The sequence below is a fragment of the Salvelinus fontinalis genome, unplaced genomic scaffold, assembly GCF_029448725.1.
Source record: "Salvelinus fontinalis isolate EN_2023a unplaced genomic scaffold, ASM2944872v1 scaffold_1410, whole genome shotgun sequence".
Lineage (NCBI taxonomy): Eukaryota > Metazoa > Chordata > Actinopteri > Salmoniformes > Salmonidae > Salvelinus > Salvelinus fontinalis.
The window spans coordinates 29,487-41,035 of NW_026601619.1; the positions used below are offsets into that span (position 1 = coordinate 29,487).

Below are 11,549 nucleotides of genomic sequence, written 5' to 3' on the forward strand. Positions count from 1 at the left end.
AGTGATATAATCTGTCTGTAAACAATTTTGGGAAAAATGACTTCAGGGAACTTGTTGTTCTGAATTGTTCTTTACTATTTTCTGAGTTAACTTGGATTCTTTCTTAATTAGGAAACTGGAAATGCACATTTTATTCTCTATAGGGAATGTGCGAACAACAGGCAAATGTATATATTATAGGTGCATTTATGAGGTAGGAAAAGGGTCCTCCTCAAGTCGGATTTCAGCATTCAGTGTTCTACGGTCCTCTGCTATACCAACTGAGCTATTGAATGTGGTGAATTGTGGATAAACTTGAAGTGTTTTGAATTATTCTGTATGATTGGATTCGTACACCTAGACTATTCTTATAGGAAACGTGAAATGCACATTTTATTCTCTATAGGGGGATGTGCGAACAACAGGTAAAAATAGTGTTTGGGGCGCATTGATGAGGCAGAAAAATGTTCGTCCTTCGAGACGGATTTGAACCAGCGACCTAAGGATTTCAGCATTAAGCATTCTACAGTCCTCCGCTCTACCAACTGAGCTATCGAAGGGACATGAAAAATCCATTGGAGCAAAAGGTACATGTTTGAACCGTAGCATTGAGTTGAATCTTTTCTACCAGATGTTGATCAACGTTGACCATTCAGCAATGGTGAGATTTCCGTGTATTGAGCGCTCGTCAGAACTGACGAAATGTCCACAAACGGGTCTTTCCAGGCACAACTTTCTTCAATTATGGAGACGCTGATGACGTCTGCCGTTGCAGAGATTACAAAACGGGGTTACCAGTTTTGTGAATTTAGTAGGTTATCGCACATATATACCATTTCAAATTGTTTGGTTTCCTCCAAACATAACAATGGTCATCATGGCCAAACAGTTCTATTTTTGTTTCATCAGACCAGAGGACATTTCTCCAAAAAGTAGGATCTTTGTCCCCAAACTGTAGTCTGGCAATTTTATGGCGGGTTGGAGCAGTAGCTTCTTCCTTGCTGAGCGGCATTTCAGGTTCTGTTGACATAGGACTCGTTTGACTGTGGATATAGATACTTTTGTACCTGTTTCCTCCAGCATCTTCACAAGGTCCTTTGCTGTTCTTCTGGGATTGATTTGCACTTTTCGCACAAAAGTACGTTCATCTCTAGGAGACAGAACACGTCTCTTTCCTGAGCGGTATGAAGGCTGCGTGGTCCCATGGTGTTTATACTTGCGTACTATTTTTTGTTATTGATGAACGTGGTACCTTCAGGCGTTTGGAAATTGCTCCCAAGGATGAACCAGACTTGTGGAGGTCTATATTTTATTTCTGAGTTCTTGGCTGATTTCTTTTGATTTTCCCATGATGTCAAGCAAAGAGGCACTGAGTTTGAAGGTGGGCCATGAAATACATCTACAGGTACACCTCCAATTGACTCAAATGATGTCAATTAGCCTATCAGAAGCTTCTAAAGCCATTACATCATTTTCGGGATATTTCCAAGCTGTTTAAAGGCACAGCCAATTTAGTGTATGTAAACTTCTGACCCACTGGATTTGTTATACAGTGAACTAGAAGTGATATAATCTGTCTGTAAACAATTTTGGGAAAAATGACTTCAGGGAACTTGGTGTTCTGAATTGTTCTTTACTATTTTCTGAGTTAACTTGGATTCTTTCTTAATTAGGAAACTGGAAATGCACGTTTTATTCTCTATAGGGAATGTGCGAACAACAGGCAAATGTATATCTTATAGGTGCATTTATGAGGTAGGAAAAGGGTCCTCCTCAAGTCGGATTTCAGCATTTAGTGTTCTACGGTCCTCTGCTATACCAACTGAGCTATTGAATGTGGTGAATTGTGGATAAACTTGAAGTGTTTTGAATTCTTCTGTATGATTGGATTCGTACACCTAGACTATTCTTATAGGAAACGTGAAATGCACATTTTATTCTCTATAGGGGGATGTGCGAACAACAGGTAAAAATAGTGTTTGGGGCGCATTGATGAGGCAGAAAAATGTTCGTCCTTCGAGCCAGATTTGAACCAGCGACCTAAGGATTTCAGCATAAAGCATTCTACAGTCCTCCGCTCTACCAACTGAGCTATCGAAGGGACACGAAAAATCCATTGGAGCAAAAGGTACATGTTTGAACCGTAGCATTGAGTTGAATCTTTTCTACCAGATGTTGATCAACGTTGACCATTCAGCAATGGTGAGATTTCCGTGTATTGAGCGCTCGTCAGAACTGCCGAAATGTCCACAAACGGGTCTTTCCAGGCACAACTTTCTTCAATTATGGAGACGCTGATGACGTCTGCCGTTGCAGAGATTACAAAACGGGGTTACCTGTTTTGTGAATTTAGTAGGTTATCGCACATATATACCATTTCAAATTGTTTGGTTTCCTCCAAACATAACAATGGTCATCATGGCCAAACAGTTCTATTTTTGTTTCATCAGACCAGAGGACATTTCTCCAAAAAGTAGGATCTTTGTCCCCAAACTGTAGTCTGGCAATTTTATGGCGGGTTGGAGCAGTAGCTTCTTCCTTGCTGAGCGGCATTTCAGGTTCTGTTGACATAGGACTCGTTTGACTGTGGATATAGATACTTTTGTACCTGTTTCCTCCAGCATCTTCACAAGGTCCTTTGCTGTTCTTCTGGGATTGATTTGCACTTTTCGCACAAAAGTACGTTCATCTCTAGGAGACAGAACACGTCTCTTTCCTGAGCGGTATGAAGGCTGCGTGGTCCCATGGTGTTTATACTTGCGTACTATTTTTTGTTATTGATGAACGTGGTACCTTCAGGCGTTTGGAAATTGCTCCCAAGGATGAACCAGACTTGTGGAGGTCTATATTTTATTTCTGAGGTCTTGGCTGATTTCTTTTAATTTTCCCATGATGTCAAGCAAAGAGGCACTGAGTTTGAAGGTAGGCCATGAAATACATCTACAGGTACACCTCCAATTGACTCAAATGACGTCAATTAGCCTATCAGAAGCTTCTAAAGCCATGACATCATTTTCGGGATATTTCCAAGCTGTTTAAAGGCACATTCAATTTAGTGTATGTAAACTTCTGACCCACTGGATTTGTTATACAGTGAACTAGAAGTGATATAATCTGTCTGTAAACAATTTTGGGAAAAATGACTTCAGGGAACTTGGTGTTCTGAATTGTTCTTTACTATTTTCTGAGTTAACTTGGATTCTTTCTTAATTAGGAAACTGGAAATGCACGTTTTATTCTCTATAGGGAATGTGCGAACAACAGGCAAATGTATATCTTATAGGTGCATTTATGAGGTAGGAAAAGGGTCCTCCTCAAGTCGGATTTCAGCATTTAGTGTTCTACGGTCCTCTGCTATACCAACTGAGCTATTGAATGTGGTGAATTGTGGATAAACTTGAAGTGTTTTGAATTCTTCTGTATGATTGGATTCGTACACCTAGACTATTCTTATAGGAAACGTGAAATGCACATTTTATTCTCTATAGGGGGATGTGCGAACAACAGGTAAAAATTGTGTTTGGGGCGCATTGATGAGGCAGAAAAATGTTCGTCCTTCGAGCCAGATTTGAACCAGCGACCTAAGGATTTCAGCATAAAGCATTCTACAGTCCTCCGCTCTACCAACTGAGCTATCGAAGGGACACGAAAAATCCATTGGAGCAAAAGGTACATGTTTGAACCGTAGCATTGAGTTGAATCTTTTCTACCAGATGTTGATCAACGTTGACCATTCAGCAATGGTGAGATTTCCGTGTATTGAGCGCTCGTCAGAACTGCCGAAATGTCCACAAACGGGTCTTTCCAGGCACAACTTTCTTCAATTATGGAGACGCTGATGACGTCTGCCGTTGCAGAGACTACAAAACGGGGTTACCAGTTTTGTGAATTTAGTAGGTTATCGCACATATATACCATTTCAAATTGTTTGGTTTCCTCCAAACATAACAATGGTCATCATGGCCAAACAGTTCTATTTTTGTTTCATCAGACCAGAGGACATTTCTCCAAAAAGTAGGATCTTTGTCCCCAAACTGTAGTCTGGCAATTTTATGGCGGGTTGGAGCAGTAGCTTCTTCCTTGCTGAGCGGCATTTCAGGTTCTGTTGACATAGGACTCGTTTGACTGTGGATATAGATACTTTTGTACCTGTTTCCTCCAGCATCTTCACAAGGTCCTTTGCTGTTCTTCTGGGATTGATTTGCACTTTTCGCACAAAAGTACGTTCATCTCTAGGAGACAGAACACGTCTCTTTCCTGAGCGGTATGAAGGCTGCGTGGTCCCATGGTGTTTATACTTGCGTACTATTTTTTGTTATTGATGAACGTGGTACCTTCAGGCGTTTGGAAATTGCTCCCAAGGATGAACCAGACTTGTGGAGGTCTATATTTTATTTCTGAGGTCTTGGCTGATTTCTTTTGATTTTCCCATGATGTCAAGCAAAGAGGCACTGAGTTTGAAGGTAGGCCATGAAATACATCTACAGGTACACCTCCAATTGACTCAAATGATGTCAATTAGCCTATCAGAAGCTTCTAAAGCCATGACATCATTTTCGGGATATTTCCAAGCTGTTTAAAGGCACATTCAATTTAGTGTATGTAAACTTCTGACCCACTGGATTTGTTATACAGTGAACTAGAAGTGATATAATCTGTCTGTAAACAATTTTGGGAAAAATGACTTCAGGGAACTTGTTGTTCTGAATTGTTCTTTACTATTTTCTGAGTTAACTTGGATTCTTTCTTAATTAGGAAACTGGAAATGCACGTTTTATTCTCTATAGGGAATGTGCGAACAACAGGCAAATGTATATCTTATAGGTGCATTTATGAGGTAGGAAAAGGGTCCTCCTCAAGTCGGATTTCAGCATTTAGTGTTCTACGGTCCTCTGCTATACCAACTGAGCTATTGAATGTGGTGAATTGTGGATAAACTTGAAGTGTTTTGAATTCTTCTGTATGATTGGATTCGTACACCTAGACTATTCTTATAGGAAACGTGAAATGCACATTTTATTCTCTATAGGGGGATGTGCGAACAACAGGTAAAAATTGTGTTTGGGGCGCATTGATGAGGCAGAAAAATGTTCGTCCTTCGAGCCAGATTTGAACCAGCGACCTAAGGATTTCAGCATAAAGCATTCTACAGTCCTCCGCTCTACCAACTGAGCTATCGAAGGGACACGAAAAATCCATTGGAGCAAAAGGTACATGTTTGAACCGTAGCATTGAGTTGAATCTTTTCTACCAGATGTTGATCAACGTTGACCATTCAGCAATGGTGAGATTTCCGTGTATTGAGCGCTCGTCAGAACTGCCGAAATGTCCACAAACGGGTCTTTCCAGGCACAACTTTCTTCAATTATGGAGACGCTGATGACGTCTGCCGTTGCAGAGACTACAAAACGGGGTTACCAGTTTTGTGAATTTAGTAGGTTATCGCACATATATACCATTTCAAATTGTTTGGTTTCCTCCAAACATAACAATGGTCATCATGGCCAAACAGTTCTATTTTTGTTTCATCAGACCAGAGGACATTTCTCCAAAAAGTAGGATCTTTGTCCCCAAACTGTAGTCTGGCAATTTTATGGCGGGTTGGAGCAGTAGCTTCTTCCTTGCTGAGCGGCATTTCAGGTTCTGTTGACATAGGACTCGTTTGACTGTGGATATAGATACTTTTGTACCTGTTTCCTCCAGCATCTTCACAAGGTCCTTTGCTGTTCTTCTGGGATTGATTTGCACTTTTCGCACAAAAGTACGTTCATCTCTAGGAGACAGAACACGTCTCTTTCCTGAGCGGTATGAAGGCTGCGTGGTCCCATGGTGTTTATACTTGCGTACTATTTTTTGTTATTGATGAACGTGGTACCTTCAGGCGTTTGGAAATTGCTCCCAAGGATGAACCAGACTTGTGGAGGTCTATATTTTATTTCTGAGGTCTTGGCTGATTTCTTTTGATTTTCCCATGATGTCAAGCAAAGAGGCACTGAGTTTGAAGGTAGGCCATGAAATACATCTACAGGTACACCTCCAATTGACTCAAATGATGTCAATTAGCCTATCAGAAGCTTCTAAAGCCATGACATCATTTTCGGGATATTTCCAAGCTGTTTAAAGGCACATTCAATTTAGTGTATGTAAACTTCTGACCCACTGGATTTGTTATACAGTGAACTAGAAGTGATATAATCTGTCTGTAAACAATTTTGGGAAAAATGACTTCAGGGAACTTGTTGTTCTGAATTGTTCTTTACTATTTTCTGAGTTAACTTGGATTCTTTCTTAATTAGGAAACTGGAAATGCACGTTTTATTCTCTATAGGGAATGTGCGAACAACAGGCAAATGTATATCTTATAGGTGCCTTTATGAGGTAGGAAAAGGGTCCTCCTCAAGTCGGATTTCAGCATTCAGTGTTCTACGGTCCTCTGCTATACCAACTGAGCTATTGAATGTGGTGAATTGTGGATAAACTTGAAGTGTTTTGAATTCTTCTGTATGATTGGATTCGTACACCTAGACTATTCTTATAGGAAACGTGAAATGCACATTTTATTCTCTATAGGGGGATGTGCGAACAACAGGTAAAAATAGTGTTTGGGGCGCATTGATGAGGCAGAAAAATGTTCGTCCTTCGAGCCGGATTTGAACCAGCGACCTAAGGATTTCAGCATTAAGCCTTCTACAGTCCTCCGCTCTACCAACTGAGCTATCGAAGGGACATGAAAAATCCATTGGAGCAAAAGGTACATGTTTGAACCGTAGCATTGAGTTGAATCTTTTCTACCAGATGTTGATCAACGTTGACCATTCAGCAATGGTGAGATTTCCGTGTATTGAGCGCTCGTCAGAACTGCCGAAATGTCCACAAACGGGTCTTTCCAGGCACAAATTTCTTCAATTATGGAGACGCTGATGACGTCTGCCGTTGCAGAGATTACAAAACGGGGTTACCAGTTTTGTGAATTTAGTAGGTTATCGCACATATATACCATTTCAAATTGTTTGGTTTCCTCCAAACATAACAATGGTCATCATGGCCAAACAGTTCTATTTTTGTTTCATTAGACCAGAGGACATTTCTCCAAAAAGTAGGATCTTTGTCCCCAAACTGTAGTCTGGCAATTTTATGGCGGGTTGGAGCAGTAGCTTCTTCCTTGCTGAGCGGCATTTCAGGTTCTGTTGACATAGGACTCATTTGACTGTGGATATAGATACTTTTGTACCTGTTTCCTCCAGCATCTTCACAAGGTCCTTTGCTGTTCTTCTGGGATTGATTTGCACTTTTCGCACAAAAGTACGTTCATCTCTAGGAGACAGAACACGTCTCTTTCCTGAGCGGTATGAAGGCTGCGTGGTCCCATGGTGTTTATACTTGCGTACTATTTTTTGTTATTGATGAACGTGGTACCTTCAGGCGTTTGGAAATTGCTCCCAAGGATGAACCAGACTTGTGGAGGTCTATATTTTATATCTGAGGTCTTGGCTGATTTCTTTTGAAAATCCCATGATCTCAAGCAAAGAGGCACTGAGTTTGAAGGTAGGCCATGAAATACATCTACAGGTACACCTCCAATTGACTCAAATGATGTCAATTAGCCTATCAGAAGCTTCTAAAGCCATGACATCATTTTCGGGATATTTCCAAGCTGTTTAAAGGCACAGCCAATTTAGTGTATGTAAACTTCTGACCCACTGGATTTGTTATACAGTGAACTAGAAGTGATATAATCTTTCTGTAAACAATTTTGGGAAAAATGACTTCAGGGAACTTGGTGTTCTGAATTGTTCTTTACTATTTTCTGAGTTAACTTGGATTCTTTCTTAATTAGGAAACTGGAAATGCACGTTTTATTCTCTATAGGGAATGTGCAAACAACAGGCAAATGTATATCTTATAGGTGCATTTATGAGGTAGGAAAAGGGTCCTCCTCAAGTCGGATTTCAGCATTTAGTGTTCTACGGTCCTCTGCTATACCAACTGAGCTATTGAATGTGGTGAATTGTGGATAAACTTGAAGTGTTTTGAATTCTTCTGTATGATTGGATTCGTACACCTAGACTATTCTTATAGGAAACGTGAAATGCACATTTTATTCTCTATAGGGGGATGTGCGAACAACAGGTAAAAATAGTGTTTGGGGCGCATTGATGAGGCAGAAAAATGTTCGTCCTTCGAGCCAGATTTGAACCAGCGACCTAAGGATTTCAGCATAAAGCATTCTACAGTCCTCCGCTCTACCAACTGAGCTATCGAAGGGACACGAAAAATCCATTGGAGCAAAAGGTACATGTTTGAACCGTAGCATTGAGTTGAATCTTTTCTACCAGATGTTGATCAACGTTGACCATTCAGCAATGGTGAGATTTCCGTGTATTGAGCGCTCGTCAGAACTGCCGAAATGTCCACAAACGGGTCTTTCCAGGCACAACTTTCTTCAATTATGGAGACGCTGATGACGTCTGCCGTTGCAGAGACTACAAAACGGGGTTACCAGTTTTGTGAATTTAGTAGGTTATCGCACATATATACCATTTCAAATTGTTTGGTTTCCTCCAAACATAACAATGGTCATCATGGCCAAACAGTTCTATTTTTGTTTCATCAGACCAGAGGACATTTCTCCAAAAAGTAGGATCTTTGTCCCCAAACTGTAGTCTGGCAATTTTATGGCGGGTTGGAGCAGTAGCTTCTTCCTTGCTGAGCGGCATTTCAGGTTCTGTTGACATAGGACTCGTTTGACTGTGGATATAGATACTTTTGTACCTGTTTCCTCCAGCATCTTCACAAGGTCCTTTGCTGTTCTTCTGGGATTGATTTGCACTTTTCGCACAAAAGTACGTTCATCTCTAGGAGACAGAACACGTCTCTTTCCTGAGCGGTATGAAGGCTGCGTGGTCCCATGGTGTTTATACTTGCGTACTATTTTTTGTTATTGATGAACGTGGTACCTTCAGGCGTTTGGAAATTGCTCCCAAGGATGAACCAGACTTGTGGAGGTCTATATTTTATTTCTGAGGTCTTGGCTGATTTCTTTTGATTTTCCCATGATGTCAAGCAAAGAGGCACTGAGTTTGAAGGTAGGCCATGAAATACATCTACAGGTACACCTCCAATTGACTCAAATGATGTCAATTAGCCTATCAGAAGCTTCTAAAGCCATGACATCATTTTCGGGATATTTCCAAGCTGTTTAAAGGCACATTCAATTTAGTGTATGTAAACTTCTGACCCACTGGATTTGTTATACAGTGAACTAGAAGTGATATAATCTGTCTGTAAACAATTTTGGGAAAAATGACTTCAGGGAACTTGTTGTTCTGAATTGTTCTTTACTATTTTCTGAGTTAACTTGGATTCTTTCTTAATTAGGAAACTGGAAATGCACGTTTTATTCTCTATAGGGAATGTGCGAACAACAGGCAAATGTATATCTTATAGGTGCCTTTATGAGGTAGGAAAAGGGTCCTCCTCAAGTCGGATTTCAGCATTCAGTGTTCTACGGTCCTCTGCTATACCAACTGAGCTATTGAATGTGGTGAATTGTGGATAAACTTGAAGTGTTTTGAATTCTTCTGTATGATTGGATTCGTACACCTAGACTATTCTTATAGGAAACGTGAAATGCACATTTTATTCTCTATAGGGGGATGTGCGAACAACAGGTAAAAATAGTGTTTGGGGCGCATTGATGAGGCAGAAAAATGTTCGTCCTTCGAGCCGGATTTGAACCAGCGACCTAAGGATTTCAGCATTAAGCCTTCTACAGTCCTCCGCTCTACCAACTGAGCTATCGAAGGGACATGAAAAATCCATTGGAGCAAAAGGTACATGTTTGAACCGTAGCATTGAGTTGAATCTTTTCTACCAGATGTTGATCAACGTTGACCATTCAGCAATGGTGAGATTTCCGTGTATTGAGCGCTCGTCAGAACTGCCGAAATGTCCACAAACGGGTCTTTCCAGGCACAAATTTCTTCAATTATGGAGACGCTGATGACGTCTGCCGTTGCAGAGATTACAAAACGGGGTTACCAGTTTTGTGAATTTAGTAGGTTATCGCACATATATACCATTTCAAATTGTTTGGTTTCCTCCAAACATAACAATGGTCATCATGGCCAAACAGTTCTATTTTTGTTTCATTAGACCAGAGGACATTTCTCCAAAAAGTAGGATCTTTGTCCCCAAACTGTAGTCTGGCAATTTTATGGCGGGTTGGAGCAGTAGCTTCTTCCTTGCTGAGCGGCATTTCAGGTTCTGTTGACATAGGACTCGTTTGACTGTGGATATAGATACTTTTGTACCTGTTTCCTCCAGCATCTTCACAAGGTCCTTTGCTGTTCTTCTGGGATTGATTTGCACTTTTCGCACAAAAGTACGTTCATCTCTAGGAGACAGAACACGTCTCTTTCCTGAGCGGTATGAAGGCTGCGTGGTCCCATGGTGTTTATACTTGCGTACTATTTTTTGTTATTGATGAACGTGGTACCTTCAGGCGTTTGGAAATTGCTCCCAAGGATGAACCAGACTTGTGGAGGTCTATATTTTATTTCTGAGGTCTTGGCTGATTTCTTTTGATTTTCCCATGATGTCAAGCAAAGAGGCACTGAGTTTGAAGGTAGGCCATGAAATACATCTACAGGTACACCTCCAATTGACTCAAATGATGTCAATTAGCCTATCAGAAGCTTCTAAAGCCATGACATCATTTTCGGGATATTTCCAAGCTGTTTAAAGGCACAGCCAATTTAGTGTATGTAAACTTCTGACCCACTGGATTTGTTATACAGTGAACTAGAAGTGATATAATCTTTCTGTAAACAATTTTGGGAAAAATGACTTCAGGGAACTTGGTGTTCTGAATTGTTCTTTACTATTTTCTGAGTTAACTTGGATTCTTTCTTAATTAGGAAACTGGAAATGCACGTTTTATTCTCTATAGGGAATGTGCGAACAACAGGCAAATGTATATCTTATAGGTGCATTTATGAGGTAGGAAAAGGGTCCTCCTCAAGTCGGATTTCAGCATTTAGTGTTCTACGGTCCTCTGCTATACCAACTGAGCTATTGAATGTGGTGAATTGTGGATAAACTTGAAGTGTTTTGAATTCTTCTGTATGATTGGATTCGTACACCTAGACTATTCTTATAGGAAACGTGAAATGCACATTTTATTCTCTATAGGGGGATGTGCGAACAACAGGTAAAAATAGTGTTTGGGGCGCATTGATGAGGCAGAAAAATGTTCGTCCTTCGAGCCAGATTTGAACCAGCGACCTAAGGATTTCAGCATAAAGCATTCTACAGTCCTCCGCTCTACCAACTGAGCTATCGAAGGGACACGAAAAATCCATTGGAGCAAAAGGTACATGTTTGAACCGTAGCATTGAGTTGAATCTTTTCTACCAGATGTTGATCAACGTTGACCATTCAGCAATGGTGAGATTTCCGTGTATTGAGCGCTCGTCAGAACTGCCGAAATGTCCACAAACGGGTCTTTCCAGGCACAACTTTCTTCAATTATGGAGACGCTGATGACGTCTGCCGTTGCAGAGATTACA

General features: G+C 40.7%; 8 non-coding genes across 8 annotated transcripts; all 8 read right to left on the bottom strand.

Annotated features, from left to right (window-relative positions):
• Positions 1-450: 450 nt before the first annotated feature.
• On the bottom strand, positions 451-539 carry trnay-gua (transfer RNA tyrosine (anticodon GUA)). The gene is given in 2 exon segments: positions 451-486; positions 503-539. It is a non-coding gene; the product is annotated as a tRNA-Tyr (tRNA).
• Positions 540-1,991: 1,452 nt separating this feature from the next.
• Positions 1,992-2,080, bottom strand: trnay-gua (transfer RNA tyrosine (anticodon GUA)). The gene is given in 2 exon segments: positions 1,992-2,027; positions 2,044-2,080. It is a non-coding gene; the product is annotated as a tRNA-Tyr (tRNA).
• Positions 2,081-3,532: 1,452 nt separating this feature from the next.
• Positions 3,533-3,621, bottom strand: trnay-gua (transfer RNA tyrosine (anticodon GUA)). The gene is given in 2 exon segments: positions 3,533-3,568; positions 3,585-3,621. It is a non-coding gene; the product is annotated as a tRNA-Tyr (tRNA).
• Positions 3,622-5,073: 1,452 nt separating this feature from the next.
• On the bottom strand, positions 5,074-5,162 carry trnay-gua (transfer RNA tyrosine (anticodon GUA)). The gene is given in 2 exon segments: positions 5,074-5,109; positions 5,126-5,162. It is a non-coding gene; the product is annotated as a tRNA-Tyr (tRNA).
• A 1,452-nt stretch (positions 5,163-6,614) lies between these two features.
• trnay-gua (transfer RNA tyrosine (anticodon GUA)) lies at positions 6,615-6,703 on the bottom strand. The gene is given in 2 exon segments: positions 6,615-6,650; positions 6,667-6,703. It is a non-coding gene; the product is annotated as a tRNA-Tyr (tRNA).
• Positions 6,704-8,155: 1,452 nt separating this feature from the next.
• trnay-gua (transfer RNA tyrosine (anticodon GUA)) lies at positions 8,156-8,244 on the bottom strand. The gene is given in 2 exon segments: positions 8,156-8,191; positions 8,208-8,244. It is a non-coding gene; the product is annotated as a tRNA-Tyr (tRNA).
• Positions 8,245-9,696: 1,452 nt separating this feature from the next.
• trnay-gua (transfer RNA tyrosine (anticodon GUA)) lies at positions 9,697-9,785 on the bottom strand. The gene is given in 2 exon segments: positions 9,697-9,732; positions 9,749-9,785. It is a non-coding gene; the product is annotated as a tRNA-Tyr (tRNA).
• A 1,452-nt stretch (positions 9,786-11,237) lies between these two features.
• On the bottom strand, positions 11,238-11,326 carry trnay-gua (transfer RNA tyrosine (anticodon GUA)). Its single transcript is given in 2 exon segments — positions 11,238-11,273; positions 11,290-11,326. It is a non-coding gene; the product is annotated as a tRNA-Tyr (tRNA).
• Between the last annotated feature and the right edge of the window lie 223 nt (positions 11,327-11,549).